At 36.5% G+C, this 20874-nt stretch overlaps 1 pseudogene; it reads right to left on the bottom strand.

Moving 5' to 3' along the window:
* Positions 1 to 10198: 10198 nt before the first annotated feature.
* On the bottom strand, positions 10199 to 15026 carry LOC113924815 (annotated as a pseudogene).
* Positions 15027 to 20874: the final 5848 nt, after the last annotated feature.

Genomic DNA, 20874 nt, shown 5'->3' with positions numbered 1-20874 from the left:
CTCCTTCCGGCCCCCAGGATCCTCTCTGTTTGGCGTGTGCACCAGGACTTCCGCTCCGTCCCGCAGGCTTTGTCACGTTAAGAGCACCTCCCTCTTCGCACACCGATCGATTCCGGTGAATTAAAATCCTTCCGCGAAGGAACACTAGATATAGGAGTTTCGTTCCGTGGAGCCCTTTGAGACCTCCGTTCTTACTCTCGCGAGTCTGGGCGTGGCTGGGAGACGGGATCGTGAGGGAATCGCTAGGCGAGGTCGCCAGGGCCGGTAGAGGAGGCTCTATCCCTACGTCTACGACAGGTCGGGGGGCTGTCCCGTGAGCTGTACCGCGACTGTACCGGGTGTTTCCGACCGGGAGCCGAGGTAGATCTGTAGGAGCTCTCCAGTCACTGCAGTTGTTATATATCCTCTCCGCCCATCCGTCTGGACTCCGCAACGTCCAAATTCTACGTTTCTGAGCACCATAACCTGAGGCCGGGACGGCGCCGCTGGTCTCGAGAATCCTGGCCGGGCCTCGGGGCGGCTGTTAGCTCATCTCCGGCTCTGTGCTCTCAGGGCTCGGTGACTCGGCGGTGATTTGTGACCCTGAGGGGGTTTCGGGGGGGTGTCGGTGCGCAGGCAGAGCCCCACTCCCAAGAGTTGATTATCCCAGGAGCTCAAGTTGGCTGCAGAAGGCACCGCGACTTTTTAGTGGACAGTTCACTCTTCAAGATGTTTGGACATGACACTCACGGAGGACCCTCTTTTTTTTTTTTGAATTAATTCTTCAACATTTATTAAGCATGAGACAGTGTGTTAGACTCTGGGAAACCAGTGGTGGTCGGTCAAAAGCACATGCTGTTCCGGAGTTAGGAACTTGAGGCCTAGCGAGGGACACGCGTAAATCCAGTCGTCACACAAAGCGTGCCAAATTCTAATTGGGATAAGTACTGTGAACATTTGTCCCATGTAACCCAGCCTTCGGCTGCCGAAAACACTCGACGTGCCTTTTACATTGCTGCCTTTGTACACGCCAATACCCTTACTTAAGGGTTTAGTACTCCGGCCCAAACTTGGGAAATGTTTGCTGTAAAGAGCTTAAGCATTGCTTCTTTGATCTCTACTTCCTTAGTTGTCTTTTCCTCAGTTCTTCTATATCACCTAGTAGATCTCTGCAAACACTGGTATTGCAAGCACCCAGTACAGTGTCTGACAGAGTAAGTGTTCAATCAATATTCGCTTAATGAGTAAGTATTGAAATTACAGTATTTGATTACCTGTCTATCTCAGATGCTTCGTAAAACTGAATGAATGATGCATAAGGCTGCAAACATTCCTAAGGGTGATAATCTGGGCTGGAATGGATTTTAGGAATCATTAATTCTAACTACTTTCATTTTATACATGTGGAAACAGAGACTTGGGGAGATTACGTTAGCGTACCTGGCACAGAAGCCAGGGACAGGGCTCCCTCCCACACCAGGCTTTCACATTGAGCTGTTATCAGTCTTTTGCCCCTTCAGTGTAAATTAGTTTCAGACGTTTTCCAGAGGGTAGGTTTTGCTGGGCAGGTGACAGAAATCAAGAACATAAATTAAAATATTTGAGGAAGAGGGTGGTAATAGGGAAGAATTAATCAAACTTGTCTTTAGAAGTATTATTAGGGCTAGAAGTATGACAGGACTGCCCTATAATCTTGGTTTAAGGTTTAAGTTTTCAGACATTACATATGATTCAGAGTATTAATGACACCTTCAAATGTAGGGGGTTAGGGTCTGAACTTTCAATATGATGCTGAAGTTAAGGGTGACATACAATTTCTTTGCAGAACAAATAGTGTCATTTAGAAAAATACAAATTCTTAGAAAAGTAATATTTTAAATTAAATATTTCTAAAATGCTAAAAGTTATCTTAAGCATTTTAAAACCTTCATAAGAGTTTAGAAAATACAATTTAATGAATTAAAAAGGTGTGGGTAAAAGTCCTATGTTCTGATGGTAAGCACAGAATTCATTTTTGAACGTAAATTTTAATAGATTTTATTATTAAACAAATATTAACTGCTTACTAACTGTAGCAGCATACTACATTCTATAGTAGATCCAAAGGTGAATTAGTCAGAGTCTCTTCCCCCAAAGAGTTTTATAATCAGATATAAAAGAAGACATGCATATAGATTACTGAAATAGAAAGCAGTGTGTGACGTAAACCCCGTGCTGTGAGAGATCAGAGGAGTGAGGGATTGCCTCTAGATTGTTATTCTGAAATATTGCTTCAAGAATGTTGCATCTAAGTGGGACTGTAATTATATCCTTGCTTTAAATGTATTACATTTTCATTATACATAAAAATTGTTTTATTTAGGCCCACAAATCCCAATTTTTCTGCTTAGTTTTATTGCAAATTATTTGAGAATTTATAGCCATATTTCAGGACCAGACTGTGTATATTTTTATATAGAAGTTAGAAAAATATTTTTGGTTTTTTAATGGGAATGATCACATTGCTCTAATATTATTTATACTAAAGATTACATTTTGTAAGTATTTAGAAAAGAGTTGCAATATCCACTGTGTGTTGAGAGAGTGCTGTAGTCCAACATTCTCAGAACTTTTTTCTTTAAATTTTTTATTGTTATGTTAATCACCATACATTACATCATTAGTTTTTGCATTCTCAGAACTTTTTGATAAAGAACCGTTCAGAAGCCAGTTTTTCAATTCCAGAAGGTCCCATAGCCTGATATTCCATAACTTAATCTTAGAATTATTAGGTGAGGAAATTTTTTTCTCAAAAATTTGTATTTCTGAAAAGACAGCTTAATACTTTTGTTATGAGCCTATGCCAATTAAAGTGAAAAACAGGGTGCCTGGGTAGCTTAGTCGGTTAAGCATCTGACTCAGTTTCGGCTCAGGTCATGATCTCAGGGTCATGAGATGGAGCCTCACGTGGGGCTTGAGCTCAGTGGGGCGTCAGCTTGTCCCTCTCCCTCCTTCTCCCCCAGCTCACACACATACCTCCTCTCTCTCTTTCTCTAAAATAAACAAATAAATAAAAAATAAAGTGAAAAACAGTCCCCAGAGAAAATGCACAAATATTGAATAACATTTGGCATTTAACCATTATATTTGTGGCTACTATAATTTATCATCAACTTGAATATTTATTACATTATTGTGATGCTGGCTTAGGCGTTAGCAAACTACCGGTAATGAGGGCCAACAGGTTTTTGTTTGTTTTTTTTAGAATAACCTTTTTGCCTTAGTCTAGGACTTTCGGGGGATTTTCTTACTGTGGAAGGTAGGGGTTTGTGAGTGACAGATTAGGTGATATTAGGATACTTTATTCAGGGCATGAGTTCTGGGTGTTGAAGGTATTCTACCACCAAATTTGCTTAAATTGATCTCAATTATGGCCTATGCAGCAATAGCAGTAATAGTAACAACAACAACAATAGCTAACATTGAGAGCAGTTATTATGTGCCAAGACTGTTACAAGCTCTTGACATTCAACTATATGAGGAAAGTACTATAATAATCTCTAATGGAAGAAAGTGAGACAATAGAACTTAAATGAGGTCGTAAGGCTAGTAAGAGTAGAACTAAATTTGAACCCAGGTAGTCTGTCTTCAGAATCCACACTATATTGAAGCTAAACTACTTAGCTAGTACTGGCTTTCAAATATTCCCTTTATAAATCTCATTTCCAGTCTCTGCTGTACATTTGATTCAGTATCATCAGATATATCCTCCTAGAATATAATTTCTATCATCCTACATCCTTGTTTAGAAACTTTCAATGATTCTCAGTTACTATCAAGATAAAGTTCAGTTTTGCCAAAAAGTAACCTTTCCAGCCATACCTCTGATCCCTCCCCTACTAAAACCTTTTGTTCTAACTTACGTGCTCTACTACTCTATTTCTTTCCACTAAATCTATGAGCCCCATTAAGTCTGGATCCATGTAGTCATTTTTAAAATCCCCAGAATCTAGTTCAGTACTTGAATAGGTATGTTTCTATACTCAGTGTCAGCATATGAAAACGGCAGCCTTTAACAATGAATTGCAGTGTCTTTTGTGCTTCTCTCGTCATCAGCATTTTTTTTTTAAAATTTAAAAGTAACCTTTGAAACATCAAATATTTATTATATGGCTTTGTGTACTTCAGCTAATAGTTAAATGCATTTTTACTTTTAATGCCAGTGTCACAGACTAGGCTGTGAAGTTGTCAAAAGAAGTAGCTTTTTTCATGCTCAAAGAAGTAGTAACGGTGAAAATAATTTTATATGTTATAATAATGGGAAAACGCATCCTTGGTGTTCAACTTCTTTAGATAGTTTGATATAATCAAAGAAACTACTTGAACTATTTTTGGGTGCAGAAAAGAAAGAAGGATTATTTTTAACTGTAAAAAAGAAAATGGAAGAGATGAAATATAGTTGCCATCTGCTTTCATTTCTCTCAGAAACCACTTACCCTGAAACTAGTAGGTTATAGATTCTTTTTGCAACTAAGACCTGTATCTATTTAAAGACACAAAAATCCTAAAAGTGATCCAGAAGTAAAATATAGAACTTGTACTGAAATGTGGGATAAACATATGAACACGTCTAAGCTTTTAACTGATAATGACTTAGTTTGGTGGCCTCAATTATGAAATGAAGAATTTAATGAGATTGCAACACTATTTCCCCTTCCAAACTCTAATATAACTAAATACTGTGTAATTGTTTTCCAAACATTTTAATCCTTTTTAATTTTTCTTTATCATGAGGAACCTTGTAGATATAATTGTTTACATATTAGCTATTGATTCTATGAAAATTATAGCTTTGATGGTTAAGGTCTTTTGAAACATGGCTCAGAAAAAATATTTCTCTTTAAGCCATTCCTCATTCTCCATAGAATGAAGGCCTTAGCTCTGAGCCTAATATTCAGAGTTTACCTTTATCTGGCCCCACCTTATTTTTCCAGCTGCTTTCCTACTATTTTTCTTGAAGAATTCTACAGTCGAGCCAAACTAAAATACTCATTGTTCTTTTTCTCTTCTTGAGATTTCTTTCTCTTGGTTTTTGCTTATGCTGCCCTATGTCTCAATTCTTAGATGGCTTCCAAGGCCTACCTAAAATCATATTTTCTCCAGGCTGTATTCTCTGATATGCTTCCTTACATTAGCATCTTATAGCCTTTTAACTCCTCCTATGTTGGGATTTTAAAACCTTTTCTCCATTGTGTTAAGAATATTTATGTACTTGTCTCATCTTTCCTCCCCGATATATCACTGTTAATCTCTAATGCTTACAATATCTAATACAATTACTCAGTTACCATACATAGTAAGTACTGGTAAATAGCTAATCAAATAATGAGAATTAAATTGAGCTCTGTTAAATTTCAGTAAGGTATTAGAAGTTATTAAAAACAACCTAAGAATTTAATAAACTTCTGCAAGTGGGACATTGATCTGTATCTATTTGTGGTATTAAGAGATAACTTAGACTCTATGCTAAGAGCAAAGGGAAACCATTGGAGGGTTTTAAACAGGGCAGAATTGATGGGAAGAGGTAAGATTATAGGCAAGATGTTCGTGCGGAGGTTGCTACAGTCATTTAGGTGATGAATTTTAGTGTCTAAACTAGGGCCCTGGGAATAAGGATATAAACAGTGGACAGATTAAGAGCTATTTGGGAAATGGTATTATAGGATTTAGTGTCTGATTAAGTGTAAGAGGCAAGGAGTTACAGTGACTCCCAGGTTTCCTCTCAGGAGGAAAGAGTTAGCAGGGTACAGGAAACGGGAGACTTAAGTCTAAGTTTTAGACTTCAAAACTGCTGCATTTGAGGTGTCTGTGAAGAAGTTCAAGTGTCTAATGTGTATCGACAATAGAGTATATGAGTCTGAAGCTTAGGAGAAATATCTAAACTTTCTAGAAAAGACATTTGGGGGTCTTCAACATTCATTTGGAACATGGAACTATATTTGATATTTAATTGAAAACAGGCAAAATAAGGTTTGATTGTTTTTACCTAAGTAGCTAGCACACATTAACTAGACCAGAAGGAGTATACTACTTGCCACTACAGTTACAGGACTATCTATCTATCTCTCATCAAGTGTCAAACTTAAAAGGTTCAGGTTAATAAATGAGCTATTTGCAGTTAAATATATAATTTAAACCTATGAAAGTTTAAGACCCCTAAACGTACCCTGTGAAACATACCACCACCACCACCAACAAAATACATCTGAATAAAGCCTCCTTGTGTGCTCAACTTGCATTTTTATCATGTCCAACAGTTTTAATACCTGTCTGGGCCATCTCCACTAGCTATTATCAGTAACATTGAATATTTTGGGAGATAGTAATTATGTATCAGGCACTGCGTTAGGTCTTTTAAGTACATTATCTTACTACAGTATATTAATGAGAAGGGTACCATTATTATCCTCTTTTCACAGATGAGGTTCAGAAATGTGAAGTAATTTGCCGAAGATTATATAACTGGTAGTTAAACTCAAGTCTGTCTCATACTGAAGTTGGTTTTTAAAATTATTTTATTGTACTGTTTCCTAATCTATATTTTATCACTAATGAAAAACTTGTAGAGCCCAGAGACCTATGCATTTCTGCTTCAATGTGTACCAAAAAACTTGGACCTTCAGATTTATAGACTAAGATTGCTCAGAGATACAGTATCAAATTCAACCAACATAATGGCAGGAAATAAAAGAATTAAGAGGCATCAGCAATATTTCATCTCTCCAGTTTTGTTTTGGCATGAATATAGTAGATGTGTTCAGAGTCTAGGCAAATAATCATAAGGCATAAATAGAGGTTATCATTCAGAGATTGGTCTGCTATTTCCTCATTAATGAATTTTGGGAAGATTTCTTCTTTTTTTCTTCTGTGATTTTGGTAAAATTGTTTATTTGCTGTAAATTATTTTCCTTCAACTTCTTTCTGTCTACACTGATTGCCGTATTGGAGATTACTTCACACTGTGATTACTAGCTACTACAATTAATGTTCTACTATACAATATTTAAAATAATAGTGAACATGTTAGTGTTTACATAAGTATTTCCTTTTGTATAAATATAAATAACTGATAATATTTGAAAACTTGTTTCATGTTGCTAAGGAACTGAACTGGAGATATTTAATAATCAACTGTAATATAATTAACTATACAAAATCACTGCTCTACAACCAAATCGTACAATAATGGTAAATTTACATCCATGTAAAATAATTTTGCACAGCATACAACATTGTACTAGGTACTTAAGGGAAGATATATGTTGAAACATATATAACACATAGTCTCTGGATTTCTATTGCCATATTGAACATTCATTTCCTTGAATAGCCGTGTTTTCTCTCAACTCCAAATTGTCAGGGTTGTATTTTATCCTAAACCGTATTCATCCCTTTTAAGCCTGACTTCTACTCATCTCTCAATCTCACCATAGACATTACTTCCTCTCAGAGCTTTTCTTGACATTGCCTACCCTCTCCTCCAACATCTGTGCTCCTATGGCACATTGTACTTTGTCATCATGTAAATATACGTTATCATTACCCAATAGACTGTAAACCCATCTGATCAAAGGTCAAACTTTTCTTGTTCACTTGTATCCCTGCTATGTAGAGTACATGTCAATAGATACTTGTTGAAAGAAAGAATAAATGAATGAATGACCATTTGAATTAAGGGCTAGGTAAGCAGCATTAGTTTTATAGACCACCTATAAATATTTGCTATAATGGCAACTTTATTTCATGCATTAAAGAGAAATTTTTAAAAAAATATTTTTATTTTTAAGTTATCTCTCCACCCAACATGGGGCTCAAACTCACACCCCCAAGATCAATAGTCGCATGCTCCACTGATGGAGCCAGCCAGGTGCCGCTAAAGAGAAATTTTTTAAAAATAAAAATACATGGTTGCCCCAATTATACTAGGATATTGTGAGCCAAAATAATACCTATATTAATTTCTGATTGGTGCTATAATAAATTACCACAAACTTAGTCGCTTGTCACAATACACATTTATTATCCTTATAGTTCTCTAGGTTAGAAGTCCAACATGGTCTCATTGGGCTAAAATCAAGGTGTGAGCAGGTCTGTGTTCCTTCTGGAGGCTCTAGGGGAGGAACTGTTTCCTTGCCCTTTCCAGCTTCTAGATGCTACCTGCATTCCCTGGCTCATGGCTTTTTCCTTTAACTTCAAAGCCAGCAGTGCACGATCTTCAAGCCTCTCTTTCACTCTTTCACTGACTGTCCTGCCTCCCTCTTTCCTTTGTAAGGACCCTTGTGATTACGTTGGACCCACCTGGATAATCTAGAATAATCTCCCCATCTGAAGGTTAGCTGATTAGCAACCAAAATTCCACCTGCAACCTATATTCCTTCTTGCCATGTAATGTAACATATTCACAGGTTCTGAGAATTAGGACATGGACCTACCTTAGATGGGCCACTATTCTGCCAACCATTATACCTTAGCATTTATGTAATTCTGAAAGAAGATGCTCTCTTATCTCAACATAAAAGAATAATAATAATAGTTGCTAAAATAATTGAGTATTTATATGTTGCAGCCATGTTCTAGGTGCTTTACAACTGTTAATTCTCATCAATCCCATGAAGTATGTACTATAGTTATACTCATTTTATAGATTAAATTGAGGAAATTAGAGGTTAAATAACTTACCAAAGTCCCATTTGAACCTAGGCAATCTGACTCCAGAGACTTTGCTTTGTTCAGTAGGAAGATGGTAGATAGAGTAGTGTGTCTCTTAAAACATATCTTTACAGTGTAAAGTATTACGTTGTTTTAGGCATCATATAAATTGTTAAAATTAAGATACATTTATAACTATAATCTTGCAAAATTAGTTGGGAAATAATCAATTACTGCATACCTTTTGGGCCAAAGCAGCTTATTTGAAACTGTGAGAGATACAAAAGAATTACTATGATTGTCTTGAAAGAATGAATGCATTAGGTATTTTAAAAATAGTTGACTCAATATTCTCCATCATGAATTTATGCTTTCTTATTAGGGAAAACAGAATTAGCATGGTACTTATATATGGTGTAAAAACTCTGAGTAGAAGAGTCAGAGCAAGAAAAATTTTATTTTCTCATCCATTTTTCTAACTGATTCTTTATAATTCTTTTTTAGTGTTTCTTCGTATCCTGTTCTTTGGTGCCGATTGCTGCTGCTCTTTATGAACCCCTCTCTGCATCTAGAAAGCATTAATTTAGCATAAGAGATAAATTATACACATAGGAAGAAAAGTGATAAAAATGTAAAGTAATATGCTAACTCATGCAAAATGATATAAAGAGATATGAGATGAGCAATGAAGTACAGAGAGTAGTGGCGTGAACAGAATGGGATGACATTATGTGGGGAAGACTTACGAGAATTAATTTTAAAGATTTTAGGATTTTTGACAAGAACTGGCAGAAAGGGAGAAGAAATTTTTGGTGAGGAAAATGACAGTAAAAAAGATTCTGAAACAGGAATTAGCAAATCACATATAGGAAAAGGAAAGCAGACATATTTGAATAGAGCAGAGGCCTCTTCTGAAAATAGGTTAGAATTTCCTTAAAGCAACAAGGAACCAGACCACTGGAATTCATGAACTGAAAGGAGCATACTGTTGTTTGAGGAGCTTCCTGGAAATCTTGTTTATTATTGTGTCTCTGAAGAAATTACCGTGAAATCTAAACTGTTGGCTTTTTAAAAATGGATTTTTTTGAAATAGGCTGTTTAAAATCTAGGACCTGCCCAGAAGGTAGTGTGGTAAGAGGAAAGAGCGCTGCATAATAGACAAACAACTGTTTGACTATATCCCAAATAGCAATTCTATGAAAAACCACTGCAGGTGCAAGTTTATTTAAAAACAGACCACAACACAGGTGCAATTCTCCTTATAAACATTTAACCACAAAAGATTACCCTAATAGTCTCTGTGGAAAGCCATTGGAAAAAAGAGTTCAGTTTTTTTGTCTTAATTTTTTAATTTTTAAAAAGAATTCGGGATGAAGTTTCTTCCTCATATTTTGTATTCTTTTTAAATTTAGTTTTTGCCTCCTGATATCTTATATATAAATTTTACAAAAATATACATGATTAGATACAGATCAATATTAAGAATTTCTGTATGCAATAAGCAAAAATGTTTAGGATTAAAAAATGTCAAATAGAAGAAATTTTTCCATATAGATATGAAAAAAATAGTATTAATGACTTGTAGTTTTGTGGAAGGTGAATTGGACTAGAAGTTAGGAGGCCTATGCTCCAGCTTTAGCTTTAGAATGACTTAATTCTAAAATTCAAAATAGATTCTAAATTTATACAATTCAAATGGGAAAAAATGTTACTTCTATAAAGAAGTGCATGGTATCATCTACTGCAGTTCTCGCCTTCACTCTGCTACAGTTCTAGGGCCTTCCTCCCTGCTACTTGACCTGTCCAAGCTCTTTCCCATCTTGGGCCTTTTACTTGCTGTTTCCTTTCTTTTTGGAGCGGTGTTTGTCTAATTCTGTGGTAGGCAGACTAATGTCCCCTGCAAACCAACCCCTCCTCCCGCCCAAGTACGGACCTTAATACCTAGAACCTGTGAATATGTTAACTGTTACATAGCAAAAGAGATTTTGCAGTTGTAGCTAAGGCTGTGGGCCTTAAAATGGGGGAGTTTATTTTCAATTATCTGGGTGGGCTCAGTGTAATCACACGAGGCTGTAAAAGCAGAGAACTTTCCCTAGCTGGAAGCAGGAGAGATGAGGCAAAAGCAGAGATCAGAGCAGGACTTGACCCACTATTTCTAGCTTTAAAGATCAAGGAGGCCACTAGCAGGGATTGCTGTCATCATCTAGAAGCTGGGAACAACCTCCACCTGTCAGCAGGGAAGGGAATGGGGACATCACCTTTAAAGCTTAAGGGACTGAATTCTGCCAAAAACCTGAATGAGGTTAGAAGTAGATTCTCTGCCAGGACCTCAAGAATCAGGCTCTGTCTCTTGGCACTGTTCCTGGCGTTTTTCTTTGTCCTCCTTACATTCTCTTGGCCAAAAGTTTAGCATATTCTGCAGCCTCTTCCTTACTTTTCTTAGTACACTGTTTCTTCAGAGCAATATGTTGATGTTTGTGTTGGAGGACATGTGTAGTAACAAGGCCCTGAATCTTGGGCACTTTGGTTCTAGTTTTCTCATCCTCTTTGTTTGGGGGCTTTATCACAACATACTGGCGGACATCATCTTTGTTAGAGATTGAAAAGCTTGTGGGTTCTGCTAGCTATTTTGGGCTCCAGGCAATGAGGCACAGTCATATCAGTGAGTCTAGAAATACCCTTCTCCCCTTTTTATACAATGACCAAGTTGAGAGCGCTGAGATTGGCCTCCACAATGCAACCCCAAACAGATTTGCCCTTTCTCTAATCCTCCTTGTTGTAGCAGGAATGTCCTTTACTCAGCTGCAGATGGACACCCCCATGGGTCAGTACACCCTGCTTCCTTGGGAAGTCTTGTTTGTCATTACCACCACCTATTGGGACCATGTAACCATTCCATTCTTTACCCAGAGCGTTAGCAGCAACTTCTGTGGCCATATGCTCTTCATAAAGGGTACAAAGTTTTCATTCATCATCCACTTCAATGAGTTTCTGGCAGCCAGTAGCTGGGAAAGAGACGTTCAGCTTCAACCTAAAGTAGCTTACCACCTCCAAGGAGCCATGAAAAAGAGCTGATAATGGTTCTTGATAAGTTACATCTGCTCTTGTGGAATTGGGAAGAGAGTGCTCTACAGGAGTTTTGGAAAGTCCAGAGCAATCCAGCCAGGATCATCTTGGGAGCAAGAATAGATTGCCAGTCAGATAAAAGGCTTTAGCTCACTTTAGAAAACTCCCTCTTTAATCTTTGTAAATAACTTTACGTACAACAGATTTGTGGAATGTTTTGGGACTTTGAGGATGTTTAAAGTTAAACTGGTTGCATTATATATTCATTATATTGTGTATATATACACATAAAGAATTTTCCACTTTTGAATGCTTTATCTTGCTTCACTTCTCTTGGAGATCATTTTTTTGTCAGCTTGTCTTGGCTGAAGGCCTTTCTTCTGGTGCTAGTAGGATCTTCTCTCAGTTTATTTTTCTGGGTTGATTCAAAAGTTACTTTTGTATTGTTTAGTGTCTCAAAGGTCTAGAAAGTAGAGATATGGTACATATAGATAAGGTATAAAGGCCATGTTCCTGATGATCCTGTGACGTATTTGAGATGCTGTGTTTTTGGAGCTGATTTGGACAGTACTATTCATTACCAAAACTTGTTTTTCATATAAAGTTCAAGGACAAATGGGAACAATGATTTGTTACCCTGAATGCAGAATTTAATCCATTAAAAGGAAAATAAAGAGAGTCCAGCTACATCTTGGATTTAAAGCCAAGAAAGCTATTAAATAATATCATCATCCCTTTTAAGTGTTTAAGTGGCAAGATGCCAGGATATCAAGGATCTTTTTATATTATGAAAGACTTTCAAGGGGAGAAATCACGTGATATTAAAATAGAGGCTAAGGAGAGATTGATTACTTAAGCTAAGTATTCATACTATCCTTATGGATGACATGGAGAATTATAGTCTGTGTGATAGTATGGTATTGTATGAATTAACTTGAAATGAAGTGCTATACCCAAAATGTGCTTATGAATGGATTGGTGTTAGCTTAGAGGTGAGACTTCTGATGTGTGCCAAAGAAGTCTGTCTTCAGCACTAGCCCATTGAACATTTCTCTAAACAATTTAAATAAGGATTCTGTTGGCATGTGTATTAAGTTTGTAGATGCTGTGAAGCGGAGAGAAGTAACTAATGTGCTAGGTTTCAGAATCTGGGCTTAAAAAGAATCTAATAAGTTGTAATGTTGGTCTGAGTTTAGTAAGATAAAACTTAAGGACCAATGCTAAATCTCATACCCAAATCCCCACTGTTTAAGTATTAAATGTGGGGAAGTTATTACTTTATAGAAGCACTTATTTTTTAAAAGGGGAATTTAGTTGACTATAAAGTTGTTAGAAGTCAATAGTGTAACATAGCTGCCAAAAGTGGAGATACTATCTTAAGTGGCATTTATTGAAAAATATTACTGTTCTGCTGTTTTATACTTGGTCAATAACACTTGGACTACTGTATGCATATCTGGAAACAACACTTAAAAAAGCAACATTGACACTATAAAACCTGTTCAAAAAAGAGACTAATATCGCTAGAGACAGATAAAACTAGAGACAGTTTTCAACTCCTTATGAAAATGTTCTCCATTCATCCTTTATTCAATCAATATATTTTAGGTATTCTTGTGCTTTGATCTTGGAAACAGAAGTGAGCAACAAGACAATGCCATTCTCAAGGAGCTCTTACTCTGATGAGGAGGAGACATACTAAATAAACTAAATAAGAAATTCAAACTACGATAAATACTATGAAGAAAATAAAATAGGGTAATAAGACAGTGACTGGTGATTGGTTAGGATGATTTGCAACCAGGGAAATTCTCTCTGAGGCAGTGACCCTTAACTTGAGACTTGAATGATGATGAAGGGCCAGCCATGCAAAGATATGAAAAAGTGTTTCATGCAGAGGGACTAAAAAGTCCAAAGGCCCTGAGTAAGTAGCTGGAGAGTGATAAGTGAAAGAGAGAGTTATGGGAAATCAGACAAGATAATGAGTTTGAATTTATTTTTAGTGTAATGAGAAGCCATTAGAGGTTTTGAATCAGATATGATTTAATTTACCTTTTGAAAAGATCACCGTCTGCTGGGTAGACAATGAGTAATGGAGGTAAGACTGGTTATAGCGAAGAGTTTGGAGCAGTGAATAGTTTAATGAGTTATAAACATGAAACCATTTTTTTCCTCCAAATTATTGCTTCCAAATTACCATGATTAAATTTTTCTTTGCCTTCCCTTGACAATGTTTTGAGAAGATTCAATAATATTGGAAATTTTCTATCATTAAATGTCTAATTTATTTTTTGAACCTAAAACAGGTCTAAAGAGTAGTCTATTAAAAAAAAGTCTAGTTCAGTATAAAAACTTATATCCAAAATTCACTTTTAACTTCAAATCTCCAATATTCAATTTGAAACTCTATGGAATATTAGAGACCAGATTTACCCTCCCACCAGAAACAACTAAAAGAACCTGACAAACTTGTGAAACAATGATTTTTAAGAGATTGGACATTAGGCAGAGAGACAGAAAACAGATTGAAGACCTCTGCAATTGCCCCAGCCTCTTGCCTTGAGAGAGGTTCCAGGCCCTCACTTCACTGGTGAAATCTGCCAAACATTTAAAGAAAAAAATAATACTAATTCTACACAAACTCCTCCAGCAAATTGGAGAGGAAAAGATACTTCTAAACTTACTCTCTTGGGTCAGGATTATCCTGATAACAAAACCAGGCGAAGACATTATAAGAAAAGAACAATTTCAGACCAATATCCTTTATGAACATAAATGCAGAAGTTCAAAGTAAAATTTTAGTAAATTGAATCTATCAATTTATAAAAAGTATATTACATCATGAGTAGGTGGGGTTTACCCCAGAAATGCTAGGTTAATTTAACATTTAAAATCATTATAATTCACTGTATTAAAAATGAAAATCATGTGGTCATCTCAATAATCAGAGAAAAGCTATTTGAAAAAGTGTAATATCCATTTCTGAAGAGAAAAGAAAAAAAACAAAACTCAGCAAACTAGGGATAGGAGGGAACTTCCTGAACTTGATAAAGAACATTCAAGGAAAATCTAACATCATACTTAAAAACTGAATTCTGAAGATGTGACCTTTAATAGCTTTATTGAGATGTAATAGATACACAATGAAATGCACACGTTTAAACTTTACAATAAATTTTGACATGTATGTACAGTCAGGAATTTGTAACCACCATCAAGACAATGAACATATGTATCCTCTGCAGAAGACTTAGGCACCCTTGTAATCCTTCTCTTCCTCTCTTCTCTCCCTGTCCCTACTTTCCTAGACAGTCACTGATCTGCTTTTTGTCACTGTAGGTTTGTTTTCACTTTCTAGAATTATTTGTATTAAAATAATCATTTTTATTAAATTATGATTTTATTTAAATTAAAGTAATATTTAATACAACACAAAATTTAATATAAATATATTAAAATATAATTTAAAAATAATATTTAAAATGTGCTCCTATATATTTTTATAATATATATTCAAATTTTTTTCTTTCAAGATTTTATTTACATTCAGGTTAGTTAACATAGTGCAGTATTTGTTTCAGAAGTAGAATTTAGTGATTCACCACTTGCATATAACACCCAGTGCTTATTACAAGTGCCCTCCTTAATGCCCATCACCCATTTACTCCATCCCCCCCCACCTCCCTTCTAGCAACCCTCAGATTGTTCCCTATAGTTAAGAGTCTCTTATGGTTTGTCTCCTCTGTTTTTTTGTCTTATTTTATTATCCTTCCCTTCCCCTATGTTCATCTGTTTTGCTTCTTATATACCACGTATGTGTGAAATCATATGGTATTTGTCTTTCTCTGAATGACTTATTTGCCTTATCATAATACACTCTAGCTCCATCCAGGTCATTGCAAATAGCAAGATTTCATTCTTTTTGATGGCTAAGTAATATTCTATTGTATATATACATCTTCTTTATCCATTCATCTGTGGATGGACATTTGGGCTCTTTCCATAATTTGGCTATTGTGGATAGAGCTGCCATAAACATTGGGGTCCATGTGCCCCTTTGAATCACTATTTTTGTATCTTTTAGATAAATAACTAGTAGTGCAATTGCTGGGTCATAGGGTAGTTCTATTTTTAACTTTCTGAGGAACCTCCATACTGTCTTCCAGAGTGGCTGCACCAGTTTGCATTCCCACCAATAGTATAAGAGGGTTTCCCTTTCTCTGCATCCTCGCCAACAATTGTTGTTTCCTGACTTGTTAATTTTAGCTATTCTGACTGGTGTGAGGTGGTATCTCACTGTGGTTTTGATTTGTATTTCCCTGATGCTGAGTGATGTTGAACATTTTTTTATGTGTCAGCCATTTGTATGTCTTCTTTGGAGAAATGTCTGTTCATGTTTTTCTGCCCATTTCTTAACTGGATTTTTTATTTTTTGGGTTTTGAATTTGCTAAGTTCTTTATAGATTTTGGATACTAGCCCTTTTTTAAAAATTTTATTATGTTATGTTAATCACCGTGCATTACATCATTAGTTTTTGATGTAGTGTTCCATGATTCATTGTTTGCGTATAATACCCAGTGCTTCATTCAATACGTGCCCTCTTTATACCCATCACCAGGCTAACCCATCCCCCCACGCCCCTCCCCTCTAGAACCCTCAGTTTGTTTCTCAGAGTCCATAGTGTCTCATGGTTCGTCTCCCCCTCCGATTTCCCCCCCTTCATCCTTCCCTTCCTACTATCTTCTTTTTTTTTTTTTAACATATATTGTATTATTTGTTTCAGAGGTACAAGTCTGTGATTCAACAGTCTTACACAATTCACAGTGCTCACCATAGCACATACCCTCACCAGTGTCTATCACCCAGCCACCCCATCCCTCCCACCCCCCACCACTCCAGCAACCCTCAGTTTGTTTCCTGAGATTAAGAATTCCTCATATCAGTGAGATCATATGATACTTGTCTTTCTCTGATTGACTTATTTCGCTTAGCGTAATACCCTCTAGTTTCATCCATGTTGTTGCAAATGGCAAGATTTCATTCCTTTTGTTGGCTGCGTAATATTCCATTATATATATATATATACCACTTCTTTATCCAGTCATCTGTCGATGGACATCTTGGCTCTTTCCATAGTTTGGCTATTGTGGACATTGCTGCTATAAACATTGGGGTGCACGTACCCCTTTGGATCCCTACATTTGTATCCTTGGAGTAAATACCCAGTAGTGCAATTGCTGGGTCGTACAGTAGCTCTATTTTCAACTTTTTGAAGAACCTCCATACTGTGTTCCAGAGTGTTTGCACCAGCTTGCATTCCCACCAACAGTGTAGGAGGGTTCCCCTTTCTCTGCATCCCCACCAACATCTGTCCTTTCCTGACTTGTTAATTTTAGCCATTCTGACTGGTGTGAGGTGGTATCTCATTGAAGTTTTGATTTGGATTTCCCTGATGCTGAGCGATGTGGAGCACTTTTTCATGTGTCTGTTGGCCATTTGGATGTCTTCTTTGGAAAAACGTCTGTTCATGTCTTCTGCCCATTTCTTGATTGGATTATTTGTTCTTTGGGTGTTGAGTTTGCTAAATTCTTTATAGATTTTGGATACTAGCCCTTTATCTGATAGGTCATTTGCAAATATCTTCTCCAATTCTGTAGGCTGGTTTTTAGGTTTTTTAAAAAAGATTTAATTAATTATTTAACTAATTAGTTAATTTAGAGAGCCCCGTGAGCAGGGGGAGGAGCAGAGGGAGAGGGACAAGCAGGCTTTATGCTCAGCCAGGAGCCTGATGTGGGGCTTGATCCCACAGCCCTGAGATCAGGACTCGAGTGGAAACCAAAGAGATGCCCAACCGAGTCACCCAGATGCCCTAGCTGTCTTTTAGTTTTGTTGATTGTTTCCTTTGCTGTGCAGAAGCTTTTTATCTTGATGAAGTCCCTATATTCAAATTCTCTCTCTCTCTCTTTGTCTCTCTCTATATATTCTGTATATATAATATATAGAATCATACAGTATATACTCTCTTTAAAAATTTTTAAAAAGATTTATTTATTTGAGAGAGAGAGTGTGTGTGTGTGAGAGAGAGAGAGAAGGAGCAGGGGAAGGGCAGAGGGAGAAGCAGACTCCCCGCTGAGCAGGGAGCACAATGTGGGGTTTGATCCCAGGACTTCCGGATCATGACCTGAGCCGAAGGCAGATGCTTAACCAACTGAGCCACCCAGGCGCCCCAGTATATACTCTTTTTAAGATATTTTATCTGGCTTCTTTCACTCAGAATAATTACTTTGAGATTCATTCATGTTGTTGTGTGTATCAATAGTTTATTCACTTTTATTGCTGAATAACATGCCACAATTTGTTCACTCAATTTGTGTATGGATATTTAGGTTGCTTCCAGTTTTAGGCTATTACAAATAAAGCTAACAGTTCTTCAAAGTGTTGTCTTCCTTCCCCAAGTTAGTAAAACTCTGGTTGTATTCTTTTTCTTCTCCAGCTTTATTGAGAAATAATTGGCATATAACTGTTTAAGGTGTAAAATATGATGATTTGATACATATATATTGTGAAATGGTTACCACAGGAAGGTTAGTTAACATATCCTTCATCTCACATAATTATCATTGTTGTCATTGTTGTTATGGTAAGAACATTAGAGTTCTCTAACAGCAACTTTTACGTATACAATACAGTATTATTAACTATAGTTACCATGCTATACCTTACATCCCCAGAGCTTATTCATCTTATAACTGGAAGTTTGTTTTTGTTTTTAATAATTTAAATTCAACTAGCCAACATATAGAACATTATTAGTTTCAGATGTAGAGTTCAGTAATTCATCAGCTGCATATAACATGCAGTGCTCATCACATCACGTGCCCTCCTTAATGCCCATCACCCAATTACCCCATCCCCCCACCTATCTCCCTTTCAGCAACCCTCAGTTTCTTTCCCATGGTTAAGAGTTTCTCATGGTTTGTCTCCCTCTCTGATTTCTTCCCATTCCATTTTTCCCTACCTTCCCCTATGCTCCTCTGTGCTGTTTCTTACAGTCCTCATATGAGTGAAACTATATAATTGTCTTTCTCTGATTGACTTATTTCGATCAGCATAATACCTTACCTCCAGTTTCATCCAGTTTGATATAAATGGTAAGATTTCATCCTTTCTGATGGCTGAGTAATATTCCATTGTATGTATACACCACATCTTCTTTATCTATTCATCCACTGATGGATGACTCAGCTCTTTCCATAGTTTGGCTTTGGGGACACTGCTGCTATAAACATTGGGGTGCAGGTGCCTCTTTGGATCACTACATTTATATCTTTGGGGTAAATACCTAGTAGTGCAATTGCTGGGTCATTGGGTAGCTCTATGGGACTTCATCAAGATCAAAAGCTTTTGCACAACAAAGGAAACAGTCAACAAAACTAAAAGGCAACCTATGGAATGGGAGAAGATATTTGCAAATGACATATCAGATAAATGGCTAGTATCCAAGATCTGTAAATAACTAGAAGCTTGTACCCTTTGGTCAACATCTTCCCATTTCTTCCACCCCTCAGCCCCTGGAAACCACTAATTCTACTGTCTGTTTCTATGAGTTCAATGTTTTTAAATTCCACATATAAGTGAAATCAGTTAAGTGTTTTTGTCTAACTTATTTCACTTAGAACAGACATTTCTAATGTCTTAAGGTCCATCTGTGTTGTCATAAATGACAGGATTTCCCTCGTTTTTATGGCTGAAAAATATTCCATCATATATATCACATTTTCTTTATTCATTCCTGTGTTTATGGACACTTGGTTTGTTTCCATGTCTTGGCTATTGTGAATAATACTGCAATGAACTTGGTGTGCAGATATGTTTTTGAGATAGTCTTTAATTTCCTTTGGTATTCTTTTGGATATTACCCAGAAGTGGGATTGCTGGATCATATTGTAGTTCTATTTTTAATTTTTTGAAGAGCATTCATAGTGGTTTCCATAGTGGCTGTACCAATTAACATTCCTGCCTACAGCTTTACTCCACATCCTCACCAGCATTTGTTGTCTCTTGTCTTTTTGGTAATAGCCATTCTAACAGGTGTGAGGTAATATCTTATTGTGGTTTTGATTTGCATTTCCCTGGTGATTAGTGATGTTGAGCACCTTTCATATACATGTTAACCATTTGGATGTTTTCTTTGGAGAAATGTCTGTTCCAAGTCCTCTGCCTGTTTTTAAAATTGGATTGTTTGGGTTTTTTGCTATGTAGTTGTATGAGTTCCTTGTATCTTCTATATGTTAATTTCTTATCAGATATATGGTTTGCAAATATTTTCTCCCATTCTGTAAATTGCATTTTAATTTTGTTCATTATTTCTTTTGCTGTGCAGAAGATTTTAGTTTGATGTAGTTCTAATTGTTAATTTTTGCTTTTGTTGTTTATGCTTTTGGTGTCATATCCAAAAACTCATTGCCAAGGCCAAGTCAAGGAGCTTTTTCCACTATGTTTTTGTCTAGGAGTTTTATGGTTTCAGGTCTTATGTTTATGTCCTTAATCCATTTCAAGTTAATTTTTGTGAATGGTGGAAGATAGGGGTCCAGTTTCATTCTTTTGCATGTGAATATTCATACCTTAGAAGGGGTCATATACCATGAACACATACCGGTTTCTGTGTTCCTACATGCCCACAACCCAAGGGGAAATGTCCAGTTCTCCCATGAATGCTTTCCTCAAAGTATACAGCTCCAGGTTGGGTTTGCGTTTTCTGCAACTCAACAGGGAATGACCAACATAATGGTGATGGTTCTGATGATAATAATCACTACTAATGGAGTGCTTACCGTATGCCAAGATATTTTCTAACTTCTTTATATGTTATAATACATGCTAAGCTCCACAACAATCCTAAGAAATATGTATTGTTATTATCCCCATTTTACAGAGAGAGGTTAAATGAGTGTTCAAGGTTTGCCCATTTCACCCAGCTAGTAAATGATGAATTGGGAAATAAACTCAAGCAATCAGACTCAGAATGTTTTCTCTTAACTATTATGCTCTATTGCTTCTCAATTTTCCTTTTTTTCAGGGTCCCTGATTTCTTTGAATGATTTTCTTGAATCTCTCCCTCACTTGACTTTGGGGAGAAA

The sequence above is a fragment of the Zalophus californianus genome, chromosome 2 (genome assembly GCF_009762305.2).
Source record: "Zalophus californianus isolate mZalCal1 chromosome 2, mZalCal1.pri.v2, whole genome shotgun sequence".
Classification (NCBI taxonomy): Eukaryota; Metazoa; Chordata; class Mammalia; order Carnivora; family Otariidae; genus Zalophus; species Zalophus californianus.
The sequence above is the reverse complement of the archived record's forward strand: the minus strand, read 5'-3'. Positions and strand labels throughout refer to the sequence as shown.